Source organism: Pseudophryne corroboree, unplaced genomic scaffold (assembly GCF_028390025.1).
Source record: "Pseudophryne corroboree isolate aPseCor3 unplaced genomic scaffold, aPseCor3.hap2 scaffold_666, whole genome shotgun sequence".
In the NCBI taxonomy this organism is placed as follows: Eukaryota; Metazoa; Chordata; class Amphibia; order Anura; family Myobatrachidae; genus Pseudophryne; species Pseudophryne corroboree.
This window is the reverse complement of record NW_026970253.1, coordinates 72,810-97,851: the sequence shown is the minus strand read 5'-3', so window position 1 is coordinate 97,851 and position 25,042 is coordinate 72,810. Positions and strand designations below refer to the sequence as shown.

At 47.4% G+C, this 25,042-nt stretch overlaps 16 non-coding genes and 1 pseudogene across 16 annotated transcripts; all 17 read right to left on the bottom strand.

Annotated features, from left to right (window-relative positions):
• Positions 1–3,590: 3,590 nt before the first annotated feature.
• On the bottom strand, positions 3,591–3,753 carry LOC135037077 (U1 spliceosomal RNA). The gene has a single exon (XR_010231679.1). It is a non-coding gene; the product is annotated as a U1 spliceosomal RNA (small nuclear RNA).
• A 152-nt stretch (positions 3,754–3,905) lies between these two features.
• On the bottom strand, positions 3,906–4,069 carry LOC135037087 (U1 spliceosomal RNA). Its single transcript, XR_010231689.1, has one exon. It is a non-coding gene; the product is annotated as a U1 spliceosomal RNA (small nuclear RNA).
• A 671-nt stretch (positions 4,070–4,740) lies between these two features.
• On the bottom strand, positions 4,741–4,903 carry LOC135037114 (U1 spliceosomal RNA). The gene has a single exon (XR_010231715.1). It is a non-coding gene; the product is annotated as a U1 spliceosomal RNA (small nuclear RNA).
• A 152-nt stretch (positions 4,904–5,055) lies between these two features.
• LOC135037094 (U1 spliceosomal RNA) lies at positions 5,056–5,219 on the bottom strand. The gene has a single exon (XR_010231696.1). It is a non-coding gene; the product is annotated as a U1 spliceosomal RNA (small nuclear RNA).
• A 670-nt stretch (positions 5,220–5,889) lies between these two features.
• Positions 5,890–6,052, bottom strand: LOC135037108 (U1 spliceosomal RNA). The gene has a single exon (XR_010231710.1). It is a non-coding gene; the product is annotated as a U1 spliceosomal RNA (small nuclear RNA).
• A 152-nt stretch (positions 6,053–6,204) lies between these two features.
• Positions 6,205–6,368, bottom strand: LOC135037097 (U1 spliceosomal RNA). The gene has a single exon (XR_010231699.1). It is a non-coding gene; the product is annotated as a U1 spliceosomal RNA (small nuclear RNA).
• A 671-nt stretch (positions 6,369–7,039) lies between these two features.
• Positions 7,040–7,202, bottom strand: LOC135037067 (U1 spliceosomal RNA). Its single transcript, XR_010231671.1, has one exon. It is a non-coding gene; the product is annotated as a U1 spliceosomal RNA (small nuclear RNA).
• A 152-nt stretch (positions 7,203–7,354) lies between these two features.
• LOC135037084 (U1 spliceosomal RNA) lies at positions 7,355–7,518 on the bottom strand. Its single transcript, XR_010231686.1, has one exon. It is a non-coding gene; the product is annotated as a U1 spliceosomal RNA (small nuclear RNA).
• A 673-nt stretch (positions 7,519–8,191) lies between these two features.
• Positions 8,192–8,354, bottom strand: LOC135037059 (U1 spliceosomal RNA). The gene has a single exon (XR_010231663.1). It is a non-coding gene; the product is annotated as a U1 spliceosomal RNA (small nuclear RNA).
• Positions 8,355–8,506: 152 nt separating this feature from the next.
• On the bottom strand, positions 8,507–8,670 carry LOC135037083 (U1 spliceosomal RNA). Its single transcript, XR_010231685.1, has one exon. It is a non-coding gene; the product is annotated as a U1 spliceosomal RNA (small nuclear RNA).
• A 692-nt stretch (positions 8,671–9,362) lies between these two features.
• Positions 9,363–9,504, bottom strand: LOC135037071 (U1 spliceosomal RNA; annotated as a pseudogene).
• An 11,301-nt stretch (positions 9,505–20,805) lies between these two features.
• LOC135037107 (U1 spliceosomal RNA) lies at positions 20,806–20,968 on the bottom strand. Its single transcript, XR_010231709.1, has one exon. It is a non-coding gene; the product is annotated as a U1 spliceosomal RNA (small nuclear RNA).
• Positions 20,969–21,639: 671 nt separating this feature from the next.
• On the bottom strand, positions 21,640–21,802 carry LOC135037115 (U1 spliceosomal RNA). The gene has a single exon (XR_010231716.1). It is a non-coding gene; the product is annotated as a U1 spliceosomal RNA (small nuclear RNA).
• A 152-nt stretch (positions 21,803–21,954) lies between these two features.
• LOC135037091 (U1 spliceosomal RNA) lies at positions 21,955–22,118 on the bottom strand. Its single transcript, XR_010231693.1, has one exon. It is a non-coding gene; the product is annotated as a U1 spliceosomal RNA (small nuclear RNA).
• Positions 22,119–22,792: 674 nt separating this feature from the next.
• LOC135037073 (U1 spliceosomal RNA) lies at positions 22,793–22,955 on the bottom strand. Its single transcript, XR_010231676.1, has one exon. It is a non-coding gene; the product is annotated as a U1 spliceosomal RNA (small nuclear RNA).
• A 152-nt stretch (positions 22,956–23,107) lies between these two features.
• On the bottom strand, positions 23,108–23,271 carry LOC135037093 (U1 spliceosomal RNA). Its single transcript, XR_010231695.1, has one exon. It is a non-coding gene; the product is annotated as a U1 spliceosomal RNA (small nuclear RNA).
• Positions 23,272–24,303: 1,032 nt separating this feature from the next.
• Positions 24,304–24,467, bottom strand: LOC135037106 (U1 spliceosomal RNA). Its single transcript, XR_010231708.1, has one exon. It is a non-coding gene; the product is annotated as a U1 spliceosomal RNA (small nuclear RNA).
• Positions 24,468–25,042: the final 575 nt, after the last annotated feature.

Here is a 25,042-nt window from a genome sequence, read left to right as displayed (position 1 = left end):
AGTAATCCAAAACTGGGATTGATATTTTTGCTCTTTTATTTTTACTTAAAGTACAATAACTTTTACCATTTTAATTTGTTTTAATAGTATATTGACAGTATTGTTTTCTTTCAAAAATCCACTTAATTTTCTTTACCCTATTATTAAAATGGTAATTGACAAAAACAAACTACATTGTCACCAGAAGAGCAATACAAAATGTACAAGTGATATATTAAAATCATCTTTCCAGCTTGAATTTCAATGATGCATTGGGGCAACGATTTTGTGAGAAACATCTTCACCCTTAAATAAAGATTTTCTTAATTCCTTACCTGTGTGCTAATTAGATATCACCTTGTTTTCACATTAAACAGACTTCCACATGAGAAAGCAGCAAGGATGCAGTGGCGTTAATGTTTCCTGGTGTCAACCTGTATTATTTCAGTAGACATTGAAATGAGGATGCATCTTGCTGCCTTTCCAATGAAGCAAGTTTAATTTAGTAATAGGTGAAAAACCATCCCTACAAAGGTGTTAATCAGAGACTTGGCTTTGTGGACACTTTTCAGAGAACAAATTTGTTAGCATAAAAATAAACCAGAAAATGAAGAGCTGTTTAATCACTCAATTGGATTTTTTTGCCAGCATATTTTTTTTCTCTGCAACCCACTGCTAAATTGTGCTTCCTAGCTGTTTTTTATAAAACCACTGAATCAAATCTAACTCTGATAACATCAGAGAAGGCCAGGTACCCTACACAATAAGATGGGGTTTGAAATTTTGACTTGTCTACTTAAATATCACCAAAATCTGATCACAAGGTCAATTACGTCGCTGGGTGGGATTGAACCACCAACCTTTTGGTTAATAGCCTTACACACTAACCAATTGCGCCACAGAGACACTTTGCAAAAGTACATACTGACAAAGGCTAATAAGCATTCATCTAGAACGTTTCCTAGAAAAACTTTAAAAAGTCAATAATCTGGAGAGTTTTTGTAAGATGTTTCTTCCATCAACCAATGAAGAAACACATTGGTACTTTCCCATGATGAGTGAGTGCTTCAGGATCTCTTGCACTTACATGTGCAGCAGAGTACTGCAATGGAAGCATGCTGGGCCCATAACCCAGAGGTAGGCAGATTGAAACTATCCTTTGCTATATGCATTTTTTTTGTTAATTAAAGTAATCCAAAACTGGGATTGATATTTTGGATCTTTTATTTTTACTTAAAGTACAATAACTTTTACCATTTTAATTTGTTTTGATAGTATATTGACAGTATTGTTTTCTTTCAAAAAACCACTTAATTTTCTTTACCCTATTATTAAAATGGTAATTGACAAAAACAAACTACATTGTCACCAGAAGAGCAATACAAAATGTACAAGTGATATATTAAAATCATCTTTCCAGCTTGAATTTCAATGATGCATTGGGGCAACGATTTTGTGAGAAACATCTTCACCCTTAAATAAAGATTTTCTTAATTCCTTACCTGTGTGCTAATTAGATATCACCTTGTTTTCACATTAAACAGACTTCCACATGAGAAAGCAGCAAGGATGCAGTGGCGTTAATGTTTCCTGGTGTCAACCTGTATTATTTCAGTAGACATTGAAATGAGGATGCATCTTGCTGCCTTTCCAATGAAGCAAGTTTAATTTAGTAATAGGTGAAAAACCATCCTTACAAAGGTGTTAATCAGAGACTTGGCTTTGTGGACACTTTTCAGAGAACAAATTTGTTAGCATAAAAATAAAGCCAGAAAATGAAGAGCTGTTTATTCACTCAATTGGATTTTTCTGCCAGCATATTTTTTTTCTCTGCAACCTACTGCTAAATTGTGCTTCCTAGCTGTTTTTATAAAATCACTGAATCAAATCTAACTCTGATTACATCAGGGAAGGCCAGGTACCCACACCATAACAGGGGGTTTGAAATTTTGACTTGTCTACTTAAATATCACCAAAATCTGATCACAAGGTCAATTACGTCCCTGGGTGGGATTGAACCACCAACCTTTTGGTTAATAGCCGAACACACTAACTGATTGCGCCACAGAGACACTTTGCAAAAAGTACATACTGACAAAGGCTAATAAGCATTCATCTAGAACGTTTCCTAGAAAAACTTTAAAAAGTCAATAATCTGGAGAGTTTTTGTAAGATGTTTCTTCCATCAACCAACGAAGAAACACATTGGTACTTTCCCACGATGAGTGAGTGCTTCAGGATCTCTTGCACTTACATGTGCAGCAGAGTACTGCAATGGAAGCATGCTGGGCCGATAACCCAGAGGTAGGCAGATTGAAACTATCCTCTGCTATATGCATTTTTTTTTAATTAAAGTAATCCAAAATTGGGATTGATATTTTGGCTCTTTTATTTTTACTTAAAGTACAATAACTTTTACCATTTTAATTTGTTTAATAGTATATTGACAGTATTGTTTTCTTTCAAAAATCCACTTCATTTTCTTTACCCTATTATTAAAATGGTAATTGACAAAAACAAACTACATTGTCACCAGAAGAGCAATACAAAATGTACAAGTGATATATTAAAATCATCTTTCCAGCTTGAATTTCAATGATGCATTGGGGCAACGATTTTGTGAGAAACATCTTCACCCTTAAATAAAGATTTTCTTAATTCCTTACCTGTGTGCTAATTAGATATCACCTTGTTTTCACATTAAACAGACTTCCACATGAGAAAGCAGCAAGGATGCAGTGGCGTTAATGTTTCCTGGTGTCAACCTGTATTATTTCAGTAGATATTGAAATGACGATGCATCTTGCTGCCTTTCCAATGAAGCAAGTTTAATTTAGTAATAGGTGAAAAACCATCCCTACAAAGGTGTTAATCAGATACTTGGCTTTGTGGACACTTTTCAGAGAACAAATTTGTTAGCATAAAAATAAAGCCAGAAAATGAAGAGCTGTTTAATCACTCAATTGGATTTTTTTGCCAGCATATTTCTTTTTCTCTGCAACCCACTGCTAAATTGTGCTTCCTAGCTGTTTTTTTTTCTAAAATCACTTAATCAAATCTAACTCTGATTACATCAGAGAAGGCAAGGTACCCTACACCACAAGAGGGGGTTTGAAATTTTGACTTGTCTACTTAAAGATCACCAAAATCTGATAACAAGGTAAATTATGTCCCTGGGTGGGATTGAACCACCAACCTTTTGGATAATAACCGAACACGCTAACTGATTGCGCCACAGAGACACTTTGCAAACGTACATTCTGACAAACGCTAATAAGCATTCATCTAGAACGTTTCCTAGAAAAACTTTAAAAAGTCAATAATCTGGAGAGTTTTTGTAAGATGTTTCTTCCATCAATCAACGAAGAACATTCAAGCTGATTTCTTGCAGCAGCTGGGCACTGTAACAGCTCCAGAGCTGCTCTGTAAGGCAACTAAAAGGGTGTGGGCCCTGCAGCACTACCTGTAGTTCGCATTGTGCGTTGGAAGGCACAAAGTAAGCAGACGGGAGAAGTCAGGATAGTGCGCATGGGCATAGAAGGGAGCGGCTCAAGAAAAGAGAAGTGGAAACAGACAGCAAACTAGGCTGGAGAGAGACCTGAGACAAAGAGATCTGAATTATACGAGAGCCGACCAGGGGAAACACAAATTATGCAGTCGAGTTTCCCACATTTGGGGAAATAGCTGGAGCAGCACACACAGAGTGCAATGGGTGAGCCTTGCCCTGGGAGAAGCACCTTCATGATCATAGTATCTCACCTGGCAGGTTAGTAGGAGTTGGGCAAGAGCTGAGGAGGGTCGCTGCTCGGGCACCCCCCTGTCAAGTGAAGGAGATCCAACTGAGGCAGCACAAGAGAACTCTCGAAAGAAGAACAAGGCTAGAGGAAGATCTGAGACACAGAAATCTGGCTTTTACCAGAGCTGACCAGAGGAAAGCACAAACACAGTCCCCCACTACCACAAATAATGCAGTCGAGTTTCCCACATTTGGGGAAATCACAGGGGTCAGCATACCCAGAATGCAATGAATGAACCTCACCCTGGGAGAACAATCTTCATGACCATGGTATCTCCTATGCAAAATAAGTAAGATTTGGGATAGGGCTGGGGAGGGCCGCTGCTCAGGCACATCTCTGTCAAGTAAAGGAGATTCAACTGAGGCAGCACAAGGGAACTCTCATCTGGGGACAACAACTGCTGGGAGAACACATATTTTCAGATGAACATGGGAGGGCAGAAGGATGCCTAATACTGAAGCACCCCCAAACAACAAACCAAATGCAACAACTAGTACAAGCATTCCTGGGGGAAGGCCTGCAGCAGATGGATTTGCATATGGTGATGTCATCCAAGCAGTGGGTCAAAGTTGGCTTCAACCCTCGTCTGCATATGAAAAGAGAAAAGGGGCGTGCAGGGCATGGCGGCCTTTTGCGGCGCTTGGATGACCCCTAGTTCGCATTAAACACCTCCACCCTACTTCGGTGTGGGGCTCATGTTGGCTATGCCCCAGCCCCTGAAGCATTCAAGCTGATTACTTGCAGCAGCTGGGCACTGTAATAGCTCCAGAGCTGCTCTGTAAGGCAAGTAAAAGGGTGTGGGCCCTGCAGCACTACCTGTAGTTCGCATTGTGCGTTGGAAGGCACAAAGTAAGCAGATGGGAGAAGTCAAGATAGTGCGCAAGGGCATAGAAGGGAGCGGCTCAAGAAAAGAGAAGTTGAAACAGACAGCAAACTAGGCTGGAGAGAGACCTGAGACAAAGAGATCTGAATTATACGAGAGCTGACCAGAGGAAACACAAATTATGCAGTCAAGTTTCCCACATTTGGGGAAATCGCAGGAGCAGCACACCCAGAGTGCAATGGGTGAGCCTTGCCCTGGGAGAAGCACCTTCATGATTATAGTATCTCACCTGGCAGGTAAGTAGGAGTTGGGCTTGAGCTGGGGAGGGTCGATGCTCGGGCACCCCCCTGTCAAGTGAAGGAGATCCAACTGAGGCAGCACAAGGGAACTCTCGAAAGAAGAACAAGGCTAGAGGAAGATCTGAGACAAATAAATCTGACTTTTACCAGAGCTGACCAGAGGAAAGCACAAACACAGTCCCCCACTACCACAAATAATGCAGTCGAGTTTCCCACATTTGGGGAAATCATAGGAGTCAGCATACCCAGAATGCAATGAATGAACCTCACCCTGGGAGAACAATCTTCATGACCATGGTATCTCCTATGCAAAATAAGTATGATTTGGGATAGAGCTGGGGAGGGCCGCTGCTCAGGCACATCTCTGTCAAGTAAAGGAGATTCAACTGAGGCAGCACAAGGGAACTCTCATCTGGGGACAACAACTGCTGGGAGAACACATATTTTCAGATGAACATGGGAGGGCAGAAGGCTGCCTAATACTGAAGCACCCCCAAACAACAAACCAAATGCAACAACTAGTACAAGCATTCCTGGGGGAAGGCCTACAGCAGATGGATTTGCATATGGTGATGTCATCCAAGCAGTGGGTCAAAGTTGGCTTCAACCCTCGTCTGCATATGAAAAGAAAAAAGGGATGTGCAGGGCATGGCGTCCTTTTGTGGCGCTTGGATGACCCCTAATTCACATTAAACATCTCCACCCTCCTTCGGTGTGGGTCTCATGTTGGCTATGCCCCAGCCCCTGAAGCATTCAAGATGATTTCTTGCAGCAGCTGGGCACTGTAACAGCTCCAGAGCTGTTCTGTAAAGCATGTAAAAGGGTGTGGGCCCTGCAGCACTACCTGTAGTATGCATTGTGCGTTGGAAGGCACAAGTAAGCAGACGGGAGAGGTCAGGATAGTGCGCAAGGGCATAGAAGGGAGCGGCTCAAGAAAAGAGAAGTGGAAACAGACAGCAAACTAGGCTGGAGAAAGACCTGAGACAAAGAGATCTGAATTATACGAGAGCCGACCAGAGGAAACACAAATTATGCAGTCAAGTTTCCCACATTTGGGGAAATCGCAGGAGCAGCACACCCAGAGTGCAATGGGTGAGCCTTGCCCTGGGAGAAGCACCTTCCTGATCATAGTATCTCACCTGGCAGGTAAGTAGGAGTTGGGCTAGAGCTGGGGAGGGTCGCTGCTCGGGCACCCCCCTGTCAAGTGAAGGAGATCCAACTGAGGCAGCACAAGGGAACTCTCGAAAGAAGAACAAGGCTAGAGGAAGATCTGAGACAAAGAAATCTGACTTTTACCAGAGCTGAGCAGAGGAAAGCACAAACACAGTCCCCCACTACCACAAATAATGCAGTCGAGTTTCCCACATTTGGGGAAATCACAGGGGTCAGCATACCCAGAATGCAATGAATGAACCTCAACCTGGGAGAACAATCTTCATGACCATGGTATCTCCTATGCAAAATAAGTATGATTTGGGATAGGGCTGGGGAGGGCCGCTGCTCAGGCACATCTCTGTCAAGTAAAGGAGATTCAACTGAGGCAGCACAAGGGAACTCTCATCTGGGGACAACAACTGCAGGGAGAACACATATTTTCAGATGAACATGGGAGGGCAGAAGGCTGCCTAATACTGAAGCACCCCCAAACAACAAACCAAATGCAACAACTAGTGCAAGCATTCCTGGGGGAAGGACTGCAGCAGATTGATTTGCATATGGTAATGCCATCCAAGCAGTGGGTCAAAGTTGGCTTCAACCCTCATCTGCATATGAAAAGAGAAAAGGGGTATGCAGGGCATGGCGGCCTTTTGCGGCGCTTGGGTGACCCTTAGTTCGCATTAAACACCCCCACCCTCCTTCGGTGTGGGGCTCATGTTGGCAATGCCCCAGCCCCTGAAGCATTCAAGCTGATTTCTTGCAGCAGCTGGGCACTGTAACAGCTCCAGAGCTGCTCTGTGAGGCAAGTAAAAGGGTGTGGGCCCTGCAGCACTACCTGTAGTTTGCATTGTGTGTTGGAAGGCACAAAGTAAGCAGACGGGAGAAGTCAGTATAGTGCGCAAGGGCATAGAAGGGAGCGGCTCAAGAAAAGAGAAGTGGAAACAGACAGCAAACTAGGCTGGAGAGAGACCTGAGACAAAGAGATCTGAATTATACGAGAGCCGACCAGGGGAAACACAAATTATGCAGTCAAGTTTCCCACATTTGGGGAAATCACAGGGGCAGCACACCCAGAGTGCAATGGGTGAGCCTTGCCCTGGGAGAAGCACCTACATGATCATAGTATCTCACCTGGCAGGTAAGTAGGAGTTGGGCTAGAGCTGCGAAGGGTCGCTGCTCGGGTACCCCCCTGTCAAGTGAAGGAGATCCAACTGAGGCAGCACAAGGGAACTCTCGAAAGAGGAACAAGGCTAGAGGAAGATCTGAGACAAAGAAATCTGATATTTACCAGAGTTGACCAGAAGAAAGCACAAACACAGTCCCCCACTACCACAAATAATGCAGTTGAGTTTCCCACATTTGGGGAAATCACAGGGGTCAGCATACCCAGAATGCAATGAATGAACCTCACCCTGGGAGAACAATCTTCATGACCATGGTATCTCCTATGCAAAATAAGTATGATTTGGGATAGGGCTGGGGAGGGCCGCTGCTCAGGCACATCTCTGTCAAGTAAAGGAGATTCAACTGAGGCAGCACAAGGGAACTCTCATCTGGGGACAACAACTGCTGGGAGAACACATATTTTCAGATGAACATGGGAGGGCAGAAGGCTGCCTAATACTGAAGCACCCCCAAACAACAAACCAAATGCAACAACTAGTGCAAGCATTCCTGGGGGAAGGCCTGCAGCAGATTGATTTGCATATGGTAATGCCATCCAAGCAGTGGGTCAAAGTTGGCTTCAACCCTCGTCTGCATATCAAAAAAGAGAAAAGGGGCGTGCAGGGCATGGCGGCCTTTTGCGGCGCTTGGATGACCCCTAGTTCGCATTAAACACCTCCACCCTCCTTCGGTGTGGGGCTCATGTTGGCTATGCCCCAGCCCCTGAAGCATTCAAGCTGATTTCTTACAGCAGCTGGGCACTGTAACAGCTCCAGAGCTGCTCTGTAAGGCAAGTAAAAGGGTGTGGGTCCTGCAGCACTACCTGTAGTTTGCATTGTGCATTGGAAGGCACAAAGTAAGCAGACGGGAGAAGTCAGGATAGTGCGCAAGGGCATAGAAGGGAGCGGCTCAAGAAAAGAGAAGTGGAAACAGACAGCAAACTAGGCTGGAGAGAGACCTGAGACAAAGAGATCTGAATTATACGAGAGCCGACCAGGGGAAACACAAATTATGCAGTCAAGTGTCCCACATTTGGGGAAATTGCAGGAGCAGCACACCCAGAGTGCAATGGGTGAGCCTTGCCCTGGGAGAAGCACCTTCATGATCATAGTATCTCACCTGGCAGGTAAGTAGGAGTTGGGCTAGAGCTGGGGAGGGTCGCTGCTCGGGCACCCCCATGTCAAGTGAAGGAGATCCAACTGAGGCAGCACAAGGGAACTCTTGAAAGAGGAACAAGGCTAGAGGAAGATCTGAGACAAAGAAATCTGACTTTTACCAGAGCTGACCAGAGGAAAGCACAAACACAGTCCCCCTCTACCACAAATAATGCAGTCGAGTTTCCCACATTTGGGGAAATCACAGGGGTCAGCATACCCAGAATGCAATGAATGAACCTCACCCTGGGAGAACAATCTTCATGACCATGGTATCTCCTATGCAAAATAAGTATGATTTGGGATAGGGCTGGGGAGGGCCGCTGCTCAGGCACATCTCTGTCAAGTAAAGGAGATTCAACTGAGGCAGCACAAGGGAACTCTCATCTGGGGACAACAACTGCTGGGAGAACACATATTTTCAGATGAACATGGGAGGGCAGAAGGCTGCCTAATACTGAAGCACCCCCAAACAACAAACCAAATGCAACAACTAGTACAAGCATTCCTGGGGGAAGGCCTGCAGCAGATGGATTTGCATATGGTGATGTCATCCAAGCAGTGGGTCAAAGTTGGCTTCAACCCTCATCTGCATATGAAAAGAGAAAAGGGGCGTGCAGGGCATGGCGGCCTTTTGCGGCGCTTGGATGACCCCTAGTTCGCATTAAACACCTCCACTCTCATTCGGTGTGGGGCTCATGTTGGCTATGCCCCAGCCCCTGAAGCATTCAAGATGATTTCTTGCAGCAGCTGGGCACTGTAACAGCTCCAGAGCTGCTCTGTAAGGCAACTAAAAGGGTGTGGGCCCTGCAGCACTACCTGTAGTTCGCATTGTGCGTTGGAAGGCACAAAGTAAGCAGACGGGAGAAGTCAGGATAGTGCGCAAGGGCATAGAAGGGAGCGGCTCAAGAAAAGAGAAGTGGAAACAGACAGCAAACTAGGCTGGAGAGAGACCTGAGACAAAGAGATCTGAATTATATGAGAGCCGACCAGGGGAAACACAAATTATGCAGTCAAGTTTCCCACATTTGGGGAAATCAAAGGGGCAGCACACCCAGAGTGCAATGGGTGAGCCTTGCCCTGGGAGAAGCACCTACATGATCATAGTATCTCACCTGGCAGGTAAGTAGGAGTTGATGGAATCTCTCAGGGCAGTGATCTCCAGTCCGGAGGACGGAGATTTCATGGTTTTGGTAGACATAAAGGATGCCTACTTACATGTTCCCATTTAGCCACTGCATCAAGCTACCTAAGGTTTGCAATTCAGGATTGTCATTACCAATTTCAGACATTGCCGTTTGGTCTGTCCACGGCTCCGAGGATTTTCACCAGGGTGATGGCGGAAATTATGGTTCTCCTTCGCAAGCAAGGAGTCACAATTATCCCGTACTTGGATGATCTCCTGATAAAGGCGAGATCCAGGGACCAGTTGGTGCAAAACATTGCACTCTCCCTGACAGTTCTTCAACAACATGGTTGGCTCCTAAACTTGCCAAAATCGCAGTTGGTCCCAATGACGCGGTTGTTGTTTTTGGGAGTCATACTGTTAGGCGCCGGGGTCCGCTTGATGGTCTGCGCGGCCCGGCGCCTAGCAACTAGAGACGCCGTGCACGTACAGCCGCCGGCTCCCTAGCAACGCTAGACGCCGGGCGCGCTGAGCCGCACGGACCCTAGCAACGGGGACGCCACTGGCGGACCGCGTTCCCCGTTGCTAGGCTTTAGGAAATTAAGATATTCACCTGCTCTCTGGCCGTGCAGCAAGGCAGCTGCACGGCATTTATTCTAATCAGCCTTTAGCAGCTGATTGGAGGACTCCTTGTTAAATACACTCCCAGGGCTTCTCACAGACGCCGGTAATAGCTTCCTGCATGCTGCCTTTGTTTGCTGAGAGTCTGTTTCCAGTCCTGCTGTATCCGGTCATTCCAGTCCGCAGAAGTCCGGTATTCGGGAGTTGTCATCTCATCCCAAGAGGTCGTTTGGTTCCCTGGAGTCCTGACTGATCACCGTTTTATATCCAGTGGTGTTCGTGAGTTGCGGCTCTGCCGTGTGTTGCGGCTCAGCCGCTTTACCTTTTATATTTTGTGTTTGGAGCATTTGCGGAGGGTTCCGCTTCCACAAGTCCTCTCTGGTACTCGGCGGTGCCGGGTAGGAGAATTGGACAAGTGGATATTTTGGTTGTCCTTTTTCCTGGCGGTTTCTCCGCACATATTATAGTTTTGAGTTTGCTTAGCCCCTGGCCTGGTTGTTTAGTTAGAGGGCCTCTTGTTATCACCCTGTCTCGGGTTTCCCTTTGTCTCTCATTAAGACCGGGGGGCATCGAAGTTGGGCAGACATAATCCGCCCTTCAAACGCGGCTGCCAAGGGCTCAAGAAACCATAGTCTCGCAGGGGATTTCTGACAACACGGGTGAGACAACAGAGTTAGGGCGCCAGGGGCTATTTTCCTGTCCTGCTCCCTTCCCCAGCATTCCGTTCCAGTGCTCCAGTCCTTGCCATAAGATCTTCTCTGACCAGAGTGCTGGAATCATAACATTATTACCGGCCATACCAAAACTTAAAATTAAACGGGGTTTAATTTTTTCTCATTCAGTTTTGTGAGAGTTTATCGGCCTCATGAATCCAACAGGTTTAGGGCCAAATCCTGGTCAGCTCTTAGTCAGCCAGATTCAAGAACTTACTCAGATGGTTCAGGATCTTTCTCTTCGGGTGAAGTCGCAGGAAGATCTTTTGCGAGCTTCCCCAAGGGTAGTCCCTGAACCAAAGATGCATTTGCCTGACCGTTTTTCTGGTGATAGAAAAGAGTTTTTTAATTTTAAAGAATCCTGTAAACTTTATTTTCGTTTAAGACCGACTTCCTCGGGTACTGAATCTCAGCGGGTCGGGTTTATTATTTCTTTGCTCCAGGGGGATCCTCAGACCTGGGCATTTGGTTTAAGAGCAGAGGATCCGGCATTGTTGTCAGTTGACGCTTTTTTTGAGTCTTTAGGGCTCTTGTATGATGACCCTGATAGAGAGGCGTCCGCTGAAAGTCAGTTGCGCGCTCTCAGACAGGGTAGAAATCCTGCAGAGGTTTATTGTACGGAGTTTCGCCGTTGGTCGAACGACTGTGGCTGGAATGACCCAGCCCTGCGCAGTCAGTTTCGCCTCGGCTTATCAGAGTCTATAAAAGACAGTCTCCTTCAGTACCCCGCTCCTGAGACTCTCGATAAACTCATGGAGCTTTCTATTAAGATTGATCGTCGTCTCAGAGAGCGGAGGGCTGAAAAAGGAGCACCTGTAAGGTCAAGTCCGTGTGTATATTCCATTCCTGAAGACGTAGAGGAGACCATGCAGATGGGTCTCTCCCGGCTGTCTCCTGAAGAAAGAGCCAGAAGGCAAAATTCTGGTCTTTGTCTGTACTGTGGGGGTAAGGGACATTTTGCTCGTAATTGTCCGAACAAGTCGGGAAACGCTTTGACCAGGTGAATTGTGAGGGGGTTCACCTAGGTCTGCAGCTTATCTCCTCGAATAACTCCCTTTTAGTCCCAGTTAAAGTTTCCTTTGGCAGCCTCAGTTCTTCGGTGTCGGCTTTTGTTGACAGTGGAGCTGCAGGAAACTTTATGGATTTAACTTGGGCTAAGGCCTTAGGCATTCCTCAGTTACCTTTGGGTAGGTGTGTCACCATGCATGGCTTAGATGGGAGTCCGCTGTCTAATGGGATTATTTCTCTCCGTACACCCCCTGTACTACTTACAGTAGGAGCTCTACATTCCGAGAAAATCGAGTTCTTTCTTACACATTGCCCAGCAGTTCCAGTTGTTCTGGGTCACCCTTGGCTGGCCTTTCATAATCCCACCATTGATTGGCGGTCGGGGGAGATTTCACATTGGGGTACTTTTTGTGATAAGGAATGTATCACGTTTCCAGTCAGAGTAGCAGCTATCATTCCAGAACTCATTCCGGTGGAATACCAGGAGTTTGCTGATGTTTTCTCCAAAGGCAATGCGGACATTCTGCCTCCCCATCGGCCTTATGATTGTGCTATTGAGTTAATTCCTGGTGCCGCATTGCCAAAGGGAAGATTATATGCATTATCCGGGCCAGAAACTGCGGCTATGAATGATTATGTAAAGGAGAGCCTTGAGAAAGGATTTATTAGACCATCAAAATCTCCTTTAAGTGCAGGCTTCTTCTTTGTGGAGAAAAAGGATGGCTCGCTTAGACCTTGCATTGATTTTAGAGCCCTGAATAAGATCTCAGTTAAAAACACCTATCCTTTGCCGTTGATTTCTGTACTCTTTGATCAGTTACGTTCTGCTGTGATTTTTTCTAAAATTGACCTTAGAGGAGCGTACAACCTCATCTGAATTAAATCTGGAGATGAGTGGAAAACGGCCTTCAGTACTCAGTCGGGTCACTACGAATACCTGGTGATGCCGTTCGGCCTGTCCAATGCTCCGGCAGTTTTTCAAGACCTCATTAACGATGTGCTCCGTGACTTCCTAGGGAAATTCGTGGTCGTTTACTTAGACGACATCCTGATTTTTTCTAAATCAATGGAACAACATGTTACCCAGGTGCGTCTGGTTCTTCAAAAGTTATGTGAGAATCATTTATATGCCAAGCTGGAGAAGTGTGAGTTTCATGTCACGGAAGTATCTTTTTTAGGGTACATAATTTCCCCTCAGGGATTTTCCATGGAACCAAAGAAACTCCAGGCCATCCTTAGTTGGGCGCAACCCACCAATTTAAAAGCAATTAAGCGTTTTTTAGGGTTTGCGAATTATTATAGGAGGTTCATTCATTCTTTTTCTGACCTGGTTGCTCCCATTGTAGCTCTGACAAAGAAAGGAGCGAATCCTACAAACTGGTCGCGTGAAGCTGAGTTGTCCTTCCGGGCCTTGAAACAAGCCTTTGTCTCGGCTCCAGTCCTCAGACATCCTAATCCGGAATTGCCCTTTGTGGTGGAGGTTGATGCCTCGGAGGTTGGAGTGGGGGCTATCCTTTCTCAAAAGGATCCGGAGTCTCTGGAGTTACATCCTTGTGCCTTTATGTCAAGGAAATTCTCCTCCGCTGAATCCAACTATGACGTTGGTAATCGGGAGTTACTGGCGGTAAAATGGGCTTTCGAGGAGTGGAGGCATTGGCTGGAGGGAGCAAAACATACTATTTCGGTATTGACTGACCATAAGAACCTGCAATAGATTGAATCGGCTAAGCGGCTTAATGCCCGGCAGGCACGTTGGGCATTATTTTTTACGCGTTTCAAATTTATAATCACTTTCAGGCCTGGTTCCAAGAATACTAAGGCTGATGCCCTGTCACATAGCTTTCTTCCGGTTCACAATAACAATCCTGTTACCCCCATACTTCCATCTTCGGTCATCTGGGCGGGCCTCACACAAGATTTATTTACCCAGTTAAAACAGCTTCAACACCAAGCTCCTAGAATTACTCCTGCTGGTCGTCTTTACGTCCCTGAGTTTTTGAGAGTTACTGTTTTAACGGAATTCCATGATAACAAAGTTTCAGGGCATCCAGGAGTCTCTAAGACATTGGAGTTAGTCTCTCGCTCAGTATGGTGGCCTGGTCTTTCTAAAGACGTCAAGGAATTTGTTTATTCATGTCAGGTTTGTGCACAGCATAAGGTTCCCCGTTCCTTGCCCATCGGGCAACTTATGCCCTTAAATGTTCCTCTCAGGCCGTGGTCTCATATTTCCATGGATTTTGTGGTTGACCTTCCCCTTTCAGCCGGATTCTGAGTCATATGGGTGGTAGTGGACCGTTTTAGTAAAATGGCTCATTTTATTGCTCTTCCCTGATTGCCTTCTGCCCAAGGGTTGGCAGTTTTGTTTCTCCGCCATGTATTCAGGCTTCATGGGTTGCCTACTGATATTGTTTCTGATCGGGGTCCACAATTCATCGCACAATTCTGGAAATGTTTTTGTGCCTCATTGAAGATGAAATTGTCGTTAACATCCGGTTACCACCCACAATCCAACGGGCAAACCGAACGAGTTAACCAATCATTGAAACAATATTTGCGCTTGTATTCAGCCAAACTCCAGAATGATTGGTCCGAGTTTCTTCCGTTGGCTGAATTTGCTTACAATAATTCTTGTCATTCCTCCACTAAAGAGTCTCCATTCTTTTCAGTTTTTGGTTTTCACCCCAGAGCTAATTCTTTTTTTCATCATTCCTCAGTCTCCTCGCTTACCTTAACCTCCCATCTCAGAGCCATTTGGAAAAAGGTGCACCTTGCTCTCAGAAAAGCGGCCTTTCCAGAGAAGAAATTTTCTGACAGGCTCCGACGTCCTTGCACTTTTAAGGTGGGAGATAGGGTGTGGTTGTCGACTCGCAACATCAGGCTTCGACAATCCTCGGCTAGACTGGGACCCAAATTTATTGGGCCATTTCTTATTATTAAAAGAGTCAACCCAGTTGCCTTTCGGTTACGTTTACCAAGATCTCTCAGGATTGGAAATACGTTTCATTGTTCCCTGTTGAAACAATATGTTTCTTCCAGTAGATTTCCTCGGAAGATCTCTCAGGGTAGATCTCCAGTGGATGTACAGGGACAACAGGAGTTCTTGGTAGAGAAGGTTCTCGAATCCAAATTGTCCCGGGATCGGCTGTATTTTCTGGTTCACTGGAAAGGCTATGGTCCGGAGGAAAGGTCTTGGGTCCTGGATAAGGATCTTCATGCCCCGAGGCTCAAGAGGGCATTTTTTCGGGAATTTCCTCAGAAACCTGGCTTTAGGGGTTCCTTGACCCCTCCTCAAGGGAGGGGTACTGTTAGGCGCCGGGGTCCGCTTGATGGTCTGCGCGGCCCGGCCCCTAGCAACTAGAGATGCCGTGCACGTACAGCCGCCGGCTCCCTAGCAATGCTAGACGCCGGGCGCGCTGAGCCGCACGGACCCTAGCAACGGGGACGCCACTGGCGGACCGCGTTCCCCGTTGCTAGGCTTTAGGAAATTAAGATATTCACCTGCTCTCTGGCCGTGCAGCAAGGCAGCTGCACAGCATTTATTCTAATCAGCCATTAGCAGCTGATTGGAGGACTCCTTGTTAAATACACTCCCAGGGCTTCTCACAGATGCCGGTAATAGCTTCCTGCATGCTGCCTTTGTTTGCTGAGAGTCTGTTTCCAGTCCTGCTGTATCCGGTCATTCCAGTCCGCAGAAGTCCGGTATTCGGGAGTTGTCATCTCATCCCAAGAGGTCGTTTGGTTCCCTGGAGTCCTGACTGATCACCGTTTTATATCCAGTGGTGTTCGTGAGTTGCGGCTCTGCCGTGTGTTGCGGCTCAGCCGCTTTACCTTTTATATTTATTTTGTGTTTGGAGCATTTGCGGAGGGTTCCGCTTCCACAAGTCCTCTCTGGTACTCGGCGGTGCCGGGTAGGAGAATTGGACAAGTGGATATTTTGGTTGTCCTTTTTCCTGGCGGTTTCTCCGCACATATTATAGTTTTGAGTTTGCTTAGCCCCTGGCCTTGTTGTTTAGTTAGAGGGCCTCTTGTTATCACCCTGTCTCGGGTTTCCCTTTGTCTCTCATTAAGACCGGGGGGCATCGAAGTTGGGCAGACATAATCCGCCCTTCAAACGCGGCTGCCAAGGGCTCAAGAAACCATAGTCTCGCAGGGGATTTCTGACAACACGGGTGAGACAACAGAGTTAGGGCGCCAGGGGCTATTTTCCTGTCCTGCTCCCTTCCCCAGCATTCCGTTCCAGTGCTCCGGTCCTTGCCATAAGATCTTCTCTGACCAGAGTGCTGGAATCATAACACATACTGGACACAGAAGAGGTTTTCTTCCAGTGGAAAGGCTATGGAGATCCAGAGTCTGGTCAAACAAATTCTGAAACCAGCAAGAGTGTTAATCCATCAATGCATTCAGTTGCTGGGGAAGATGGTTGTGGCCTACGAGGCCATTCAGTTTGGCAGGTTCCATGCCAGAGTGTTCCAGTGGGACCTGTTGGACAAGTGGTCCGGATCCCACCTACACATGCACCGGAGGATAATCCTGTCTTCCAAGACCAGAATCTCACTCCATTGGTGGCTGCACAGTTCTCACCTCCTAGAGGGGCGATGGTTCGGGATCCAGGACTGGATCCTAGGGACCACAGATGCAACCCTCCGAGGCTGGGGAGCAGTCACACAGGGGGAAAACGTCCAAGGAAGATGGTCAAGTCAGGAAAGTTGTCTCCACATAAATGTTCTGGAGTTAAGGGCCATTTAATAACTGCAGACACAGTACACACTGGGACGGGTGCCCAGCATCCTCAACAGACTAAGAGAAAAGGATTTACCGGTAGGTATTAAAATCCTAGTTTCTCTAACGTCCTAGAGGATGCTGGGGACTCCGTAAGGACCATGGGGATAGACGGGCTCCACAGAGTTCATGATCTTCACTGAGGTAGCGCACAGCACTGCAGCTGTGCGCCATTGCTCCCATACACCTCACATACTCCGGTCACTGTAAGGGTGCAGGGCGCAGGGGGGGCGCCCTGGGCAGCAATATAAACCTCTTTTTGGCAAAAATATAACATATATACAGCTGGGCACTGTATATATGTATGAGCCCCCACCAATTTTACAGTTTAAGCGGGACAGAAGCCCGCCGCCGAGGGGGCGGGGCTTCTCCCTCAGCACTCACCAGCGCCATTTTTTCTCAACAGCACCGCTGAGAGGAAGCTCCCCGGACTCTCCCCTGCTTATACCACGGTAGAGAAGAGGGTTGAAAAGAGAGGGGGGGCACATAATTCGGCGCAAATTACATACAGCAGTGCTACTGGACAAACATTAAGTTACTGTGTTATTCCTGGGTTATATAGCGCTGGGGAGTGTGCTGGCATACTCTCTCTCTGTCTCTCCAAAGGGCCTTGTGGGGAAACTGTCTTCAGAAAAAGTATTCCCTGTGTGTGTGGTGTGTCGGTACACGTGTGTCGACATGTCTGAGGAAGAAGGCTATATTAGAGAGGAGCGGGAGCAAATTAATGTGGTGTCTCCGCTGACACCTGATTGGATGGATATGTGGAATGTTTTAAATGCTAGTGTAAACTCATTGTACAAAAGATTAGACAAGGCTGAAGCTTTGGGACAGTCAGGGACTCAACCAATGCCTGATCCTATGTTGCAGGGACTGTCAGGGTCTCATAAGCGCCCACTATCCCAGATTGTTGAAACACATACCGACACGGATTCTGACTCCAGTGTCGATTACGATGATGCAAAGTTACAGCCAAAATTGGCAAAATCCATTTGATATATGATTATGGCAATAAAAGATGTTTTGCACATCACAGAGGAACCCCCTGTCCCTGACAAGAGGGTACATATGTACAAGGGAAAGAAGCCTGAGGTAACCTTTGAGGGGGTCACACGAGCTAAACGAGTTATGTGAAAAAGCTTGGGAATCTCCAGATAAAAGACTGCAGATTTCCAAAAGGATTCTTATGGCGTATCCTTTTCCATCAACGGATAGGTTACGATGGAAATCCTCCCGTAGGATGGACAAAGCATTAACACGCACAGCTACAGTTGGAAAATCAAATTTTTTACCTTATGTTCCCTCACAGCATAAGAAAGCTCCGCATTATCAAATGCAGTCCTTTCGGTCACAAAGAAACAAGAAAGTGCGAGGTGCGTCCTTTCTTGCCAGAGGTAGGGGCAGAGGAATAAAGCTGCACAACACAGCTAGTTCCCAGGAACAGAAGTCCTCCCCGGCCTCTACAAAATCTACCTCATGACGCTGGGGCTCCACTGGCAGAGTCCGGCCCATGTGATGTCATGCAGCTGCTCTGACCACGCCTCCTGTTTCTCCGTTGCCGACCCCATTTTGAAACCGTGCCCCCGCACCGCTCCATCTCCGACTTGGAAATGGAGTGTTGTTGACCCCCCTCCCCCCCCCCCCCCTTCACCGATTCACAGGCAGAGGTGATCGCATTATCTGCGGGGTGCCGCAGAAAATGCAGGCGGATGCGTATGCTCTTAGCAGTTTTTGCAGTTGGATTGCGATCCAACCTGAATCAGGCCCCATTACCTATCACAATGCACTGCGGGTAGTACAAAATGGGGTTAATATAGGAGAAAAAAACCCCAGAGCTGTGTTCCTTAACTGTCCCTGGTGGCTAGTGGAGCGGCTGCCCAGTAATCAGTGTCCACGCCAGTGCGCACACGGCCCGCCCCCATCAGCGGCCTCGTGATCCCGGAGGGCGGTGTGTGTGTGACTGACCTTAGGAAGAAACCGGAGCCTCCGCTGCAGTGACCCAGCAACCGGGGCACGGGAGTATACTGCGCCACTGGGAGTGATGGAGCTGCAGTAAAGAGGTCTATTAGACCTAGCCTGCTGCAGCCCTTGTAGATTCTTATAAAAAAAGTTCTTCTTTTCTTGCCAAAATTAATAGCTAAGAATAGGCTGCCTGAGGCAGCCCCCTGTTAAGTGGCCTGCTACTGAAGGCACCAACTACAAACTGAGCTCCCTGTTCATGGAAGCGAGGTTATAGAGGAGGGGGCGCTGAGCATCTTGGGAACAGTCAAAAGCTTTGAGCCTGTTGGTGCCTCAGATCAAGATCCTACTCTGGTGTACATATACAATGTGAATCCTTGTGGAATCCAGTGTACCCCACAGAAGAAATGAATGCGTCACACCCATTGGCAGCAACATTAGAATAGCTGCTGATGGGCACAATTGAGAAAGGAAGGGGGGAAAACATTTGAATCCAGCACATATATGTAACTTGAATATGTAATTTGTACCTTCCTACTTTAAAATGTAATGGATGAACCTCACCCTGTGAGAGCTATCTTCATGATCAAGAGATCTCATATGCAAGATAAGTATGTGTTGGGATAGGGCTGTGGAGGGCGGCTGCTCGGGCACACCCCTGTCAAGTTAAGGAGATTCAACTGAGGAAGCACAAGGGAACTCTCATCTGGGAACAACAACTGCAGGGAGAACACATTTTCAGACGAATGTGGGAGGGCAGAAGGCTGCCTAATACTGAAGCACCCCCAAACAACAAACCAAATGCAACAACTACTGCAAGCATTCCTGGGGGAAGGCCTGCAGCAGATGGATTTGCATATAGTGATGTCATCCAAGCAGTGGGCATAGTTGGCGTCAACCCTCGTCTGCATATGAAAAGAGAAAAGGGTCACGCAGGGCATGGCGGCCTTTGTGTGGTTGCGCTTGGATGACCCCTAAATTGCTTTATACACCCCCACCCCCCATCAGTGTGGGCTCATGTTGGCCATGCCCCAGCCCCTGAAGCATTCAAGCTGATTTCTTGCAGCAGCTGGACCCAGAAACAGCTCCAGAGTTGCTCTACAAGACAAGTAAAAGTGTGTGAGCCCTGCAGCACCACCTGTAGTTTGCATACACACATATATAGGACAGCATCTCTTATATGCCCCAGGGTCAATAAAATAGTATCCTTATCTAGGGTATCCATCCCCTCAGATAAGGTATCCGTCCATGCCGCTACAGCACTACACACCCAGGCCGACGCAATTGCCGGTCTGAGTAAGGTACCTGAATGTGTATAAATGGACTTCAGGGTAATCTCCTGTTTGCGGTCAGCAGACTCTTTGAGGGTAGCCGTATACTGGGACGGGAGGGCTACCTTCTTGGATAAGCGTGTTAATGCTTTGTCCACCCTAGGGGAGGATTCCCATCGTAACCAATCCATTGATGGGAAAGGATACGCCATAAGAATCCTTTTGGAAATCTGCAGTCTTTTATCTGGAGATTCCCAAGCTTTTTCACATAACTCGTTCAGCTCGTGTGACCCCCTCAAAGGTTACCTCAGGCTTTTTCACCTTGTACATATGTACCCTCTTGTCAGGGACAGGGGGTTCCTTTCTGATGTGCAAAACATCTTTTATTGCCATAATCATATATCGAATGGATTTTGCCAATTTTGGCTGTAACTTTGCATCATCGTAATCGACACTGGAGTCAGAATCCGTGTCTGTATCTGTGTCAACAATCTGGGATAGTGGGCGCTTATGAGACCCTGACAGTCCCTGCAACATAGGATCAGGCATGGGTTGAGACCCTGACTGTCCCAAAGCTTCAGCCTTGTCTAATCTTTTGTGCAATGAGTTTACACTAGCATTTAAAACATTCCACATATCCATCCAATCAGCTGTCGGCGGAGACACCACATTCATTTGCTCCTGCTCCTCTCTAATATAGCCTTCTTCCTCAGACATGTCGACACACGTGTACCGACACACCACACACACAGGGAATGCTTTTTCTGAAGACAGTTTCCCCACAAGGCCCTTTGGAGAGACAGAGAGAGAGTATGCCAGCACACACCCCAGCGCTATATAACCCAGGAATACACAGTAACTTAATGTTTGCCCAGTAGTCACAAGGGAACTCTCGAAAGAAGAACAAGGCTAGAGGAAGATCTGAGACAAAGAAATCTGACTTTTACCAGAGCTGACCAGAGGAAAGCACAACACAGTCCCCCACTACCACAAATAATGCAGTCGAGTTTCCCACATTTGGGGAAATCACAGGGGTCATCATACCCAGAATGCAATGAATGAACCTCACCCTGGGAGAACAATCTTCATGACCATGGTATCTCCTATGCAAAATAAGTATGATTTGGGATAGGGCTGGGGAGGGCCGCTGCTCAGGCACCTCTCTGTCAAGTAAAGGCGATTCAACTGAGGCAGCACAAGGGAACTCTCATCTGGGGACAACAACTGCAGGGAGAACACATATTTTCAGATGAACATGGGAGGGCAGAAGGCTGCCTAATACTGAAGCACCCCCAAACAACAAACCAAATGCAACAACTAGTGCAAGCATTCCTGGGGGAAGGCCTGCAGCAGATGGATTTGCATATGGTGATGTCATCCAAGCAGTGGGTCAAAGTTGGCTTCAACCCTCGTCTGCATATGAAAAGAAAAAAGGGATGTGCAGGGCATGGCGGCCTTTTGCGGCGCTTGGATGACCCCTAATTCACATTAAACACCTCCACCCTCCTTCGGTGTGGGGCTCATGTTGGCTATGCCCCAGCCCCTGAAGCATTCAAGCTGATTTCTTGCAGCAGCTGGGCACTGTAACAGCTCCAGAGCTGCTCTGTAAGGCAACTAAAAGGGTGTGGGCCCTGCAGCACTACCTGTAGTTCGCATTGTGCGTTGGAAGGCACAAAGTAAGCAGACGGGAGAAGTCAGGATAGTGCGCAAGGGCATAGAAGGGAGCGGCTCAAGAAAAGAGAAGTGGAAACAGACAGCAAACTAGGCTGGAGAGAGACCTGAGACAAAGAGATCTGAATTATACGAGAGCCGACCAGAGGAAACACAAATTATGCAGTCAAGTGTCCCACATTTGGGGAAATCGCAGGAGCAGCACACCCAGAGTGCAATGGGTGAGCCTTGCCCTGGGAGAAGCACCTTCCTGATCATAGTATCTCACCTGGCAGGTAAGTAGGAGTTGGGCTAGAGCTGGGGAGGGTCGCTGCTCGGGCACCCCCCTGTCAAGTGAAGGAGATCCAACTGAGGCAGCACAAGGGAACTCTCGAAAGAAGAACAAGGCTAGAGGAAGATCTGAGACAAAGAAATCTGACTTTTACCAGAGCTGACCAGAGGAAAGCACAAACACAGTCCCCCACTACCACAAATAATGCAGTCGAGTTTCCCACATTTGGGGAAATCACAGGGGTCAGCATACCCAGAATGCAATGAATGAACCTCACCCTGGGAGAACAATCTTCATGACCATGGTATCTCCTATGCAAAATAAGTAGGATTTGGGATAGGGCTGGAGAGGGCCGCTGCTCAGGCATATCTCTGTCATGTAAAGGAGATTCAACTGAGGCAGCACAAGGGAACTCTCATCTGGGGACAACAACTGCAGGGAGAACACATATTTTCAAATGAACATGGGAGGGCAGAAGGCTGCCTAATACTGAAGCACCCCCAAACAACAAACCAAATGCAACAACTAGTACAAGCATTCCTGGGGGAAGGTCTGCAGAAGACGGATTTGCATACAGTGATGTCATCCAAGCAGTGGGCCAAAGTTGGCTGGAACCCTCATCTGCATATGAAAAGAGAAAAGGGGTATGCAGGGCATGGCGGCCTTTTGCGGCGCTTGGCTGACCCTTAGTTTGCATTAAACACCCCCACCCTCCTTCGGTGTGGGGCTCATGTTGGCAATGCCCCAGCCCCTGAAGCATTCAAGCTGAATTCTTGCAGCAGCTTGGCACTGTAACAGCTCCAGAGCTGCTCTGTAAGGCAAGTAAAATGTTGTGGGCCCTGTAGCACTACCTGTAGTTTGCATTGTGCATTGGAAGGCACAAAGTAAGCAGACAGGAGGTGAAGTCGGGATAGTGCACAAGGGTATAGAAGGGAGGGGCTCAAAAAAAAAGAAGTGGAAACAGACAGCAAACTAGGCTGGAGAGAGACCTAAGACAAAGAAATCTGAATTATATGAAAGCCGACCAGTGGAAACACAAATTATGCAGTCAAGTTTCCCACATTTGGGGAAATCACAGGGGCAGTACACCCAGAGTGCAATGGGTGAGTCTTGCCCTGGGAGAAGCACCTTCATGATCATAGTATCTCACCTGGCAGGTAAGTAGGAGTTGGGCTAGAGCTGGGGAGGGTCGCTGCTCGGGCACCCCCCTGTCAAATGAAGGAGATCCAACTGAGGCAGCACAAGGGAACTCTCGAAAGAAGAACAAGGCTAGAGGAAGATCTGAGACAAAGAAATCTGACTTTTACCAGAGCTGACCAGAGGAAAGCACAAACACAGTCCCCCACTACCACAAATAATGCAGTCGAGTTTCCCACATTTGGGGAAATCATAGGGGTCAGCATACCCAGAATGCAATGAATGAACCTCACCCTGGGAGAACAATCTTCATGACCATGGTATCTCCTATGCAAAATAAATATGATTTGGGATAGGACTGGGGAGGGCCGCTGCTCAGGCACATCTCTGTCAAGTAAAGGAGATTCAACTGAGGCAGCACAACGGAACTCTCATCTGGGGACAACAACTGCAGGGAGAACACATATTTTCAGATGAACATGGGAGGGCAGAAGGCTGCCTAATACTGAAGCACCCCAAACAACAAACCAAATGCAACAACTAGTGCAAGCATTCCTGGGGGAAGGCCTGCAGCAGATGGATTTGCATATGGTGATGTAATCCAAGCAGTGGGTCAAAGTTGGCTTCAACCCTCGTCTGCATATGAAAAGAGAAAAGGGGCGTGCAGGGCATGGCAGCCTTTTGCGGCGCTTGGATGACCCCTAGTTCGCATTAAACACCCCCACCCTCCTTCGGTGTGGGGCTCATGTTGGCAATGCCCCAGCCCCTGAAGCATTCAAGCTGATTTCTTGCAGCAGCTGGGCACTGTAACAGCTCCAGAGCTGCTCTGTAAGGCAAGTAAAGGGTTGTGGGCCCTGCAGCACTACCTGTAGTTTGCATTGTGCATTGGAAGGCACAAAGTAAGCAAACAGGAGGAGAAGTCAGGATAGTGCACAAGGGTATAGAAGGGAGGGGCTCAAAAAAAAAAAAGAAGTGGAAACAGACAGCAAACTAGGCTGGAGAGAGACCTGAGACAAAGAGATCTGAATTATACGAGAGCTGACCTGGGGAAACACAAATTATGCAGTTAAGTTTCCCACATTTGGGGAAATCGCAGGAGCAGCACACCCAGAGTGCAATGGGTGAGCTTGCCCTGGTTCTCCCAGGGCAAGCTCACCCATTGCACTCTGGGTGTGCTGGGTGTGCACCTTCATGATCATAGTATCTCACCTGGCAGGTAAGTAGGAGTTGGGCTAGAGCTGGGGAGGGTCGCTGCTCGGGCACCCCCCTGTCAAATGAAGGAGATCCAACTGAGGCAGCACAAGGGAACTCTCGAAAGAAGAACAAGGCTAGAGGAAGATCTGAGACAAAGAAATCTGACTTTTACCAGAGCTGACCAGAGGAAAGCACAAACACAGTCCCCCACAACCACAAATAATTCAGTCGAGTTTCCCACATTTGGGGAAATCACAGGGGTCAGCATACCCAGAATGCAATGAATGAACCTCGCCCTGGGAGAACAATCTTCATGACCATGGTATCTCCTATGCAAAATAAGTATGATTTGGGATAGAGCTGGGGAGTGCCGCTGCTCAGGCACATCTCTGTCAAGTAAAGGAGATTCAACTGAGGCAGCACAAGGGAACTCTCATCTGGGGACAACAACTGCAGGGAGAACACATATTTTCAGATGAACATGGGAGGGCAGAAGGCTGCCTAATACTGAAGCACCCCCAAACAACAAACCAAATGCAACAACTAGTACAAGCATTCCTGGGGGAAGGCCTGCAGCAGATGGATTTGCATACGGTGATGGCATCCAAGCAGTGGGTCAAAGTTGGCTTCAACCCTCATCTGCATATGAAAAGAGAAAAGGGGCGTGCAGGGCATGGCGGCCTTTTGCGGCGCTTGGATGACCCCTAGTTCGCATTAAACACCTCCACCCTCCTTCGGTGTGGGGCTCATGTTGGCTATGCCCCAGCCCCTGAAGCATTCAAGCTGATTTCTTGCAGCAGCTGGGCACTGTAACAGCTCCAGAGCTGCTCTGTAAGGCAAGTAAAAGGTTGTGGGCCCTGCAGCACTACCTGTAGTTTGCATTGTGCATTGGAAGGCACAAAGTAAGCAGACAGGAGGAGA